Genomic DNA, 1242 nt, shown 5'->3' on the forward strand with positions numbered 1-1242 from the left:
CCCAACAGGCACACGTCAGGCCTGGCCCCCGCCATCACGGGCGCGGCCGCAGCGCGCTGCCCCTCCGGGCGTCTCCAGCCGTCGCTTCAAGGTGTTTGGTTTTGGGTTTTTTTAATTTCATCATTTAAAAAAAAAAAATTGTGTGTTTTGACACCACTGCAGCAAAATGGTTCCCGAATCTCCCAAGTTCTCTGGGGGCCGCTATAGTACTTAAAATTATCTCCAGCCTAAACACATACGTGTTTGTTCACATGCCAACTGCGCTTCCCAGTACAACTTCCTTTATTTCTTTTCTGAAAGTACATCAGAGAAACCGCATCGCCTCTCAACTCGCCTAGGCTAGACGTGCTGAGGGGTTTTGGGGGTTTTCTAGTCTTCGTAAAGTAGTTTCATCATTAATCTCTCGTAAGCTGCTTAAAAATAATGATTGGCCACATCAGGAACCAAGGGTTTTTTAAACAAAACAACGGGATTTAGGAAGGATGTGACTTGAATTTCTTGAATGTCTGGATCTGGCATTTCTACTCAACATCCCATAGAAGGATGCTGTCCCGGCATTCTCCATGTACTTGGGGCTCAACAGCACAAGTTAGGGTTCATGAAGAAAGTTAGGTGGTTTTTTTTTTTCCATTTTGTGATTTTACTGCCTTCTGCTGGTCAAAAGATGATCAGACTTGAGTATAATCTTTTATAATCAGCACATGATTATGACATGGGATCTAAAATTAAGCTTCAGGACAAATACCAACAATAGACGTTTCCTGTATTTCGCGTTGGGTTTGGTTACGTAAACTCATGGATATATTTCACATAGTAGGGTCGATCAGTAAAGAAGATTGTAGGTATTAATGTGCAAAGCAGATGACATCTTGTTTCAGAGGTCTACCTAATGGCTTGAAGTGGGGATGCAGGAGGTGACCTTTCTAATCCTTCTGCCTTTCACCTCACTGCTTGCCCTTGCTAACAGCACTTCATTTCTGTGTTTCTATGAATTAATGATCACAATCCTCATCTCTCGTAGGAATCCTTCAGACTAAGAGCAAGCATCTCTGTATGGCAGAGTTATAGTAGCAACACTACCATGATAAAATTTAAAAAATCCTGAAGAATGGTCACATGTAGTTACTGTTGCTTTTCGAAACTGGAAAGGAGAGGCAATACACAGAAAGTGGCACACACACCATATATGTCTTTATGTTCCAAGCAAAGATAAAGATTTAAAAATAAAAACCATGCTGCTGT

This window comes from Athene cunicularia, assembly GCF_003259725.1.
Source record: "Athene cunicularia isolate RWA chromosome 8 unlocalized genomic scaffold, athCun1 chr8_part1, whole genome shotgun sequence".
Lineage (NCBI taxonomy): Eukaryota > Metazoa > Chordata > Aves > Strigiformes > Strigidae > Athene > Athene cunicularia.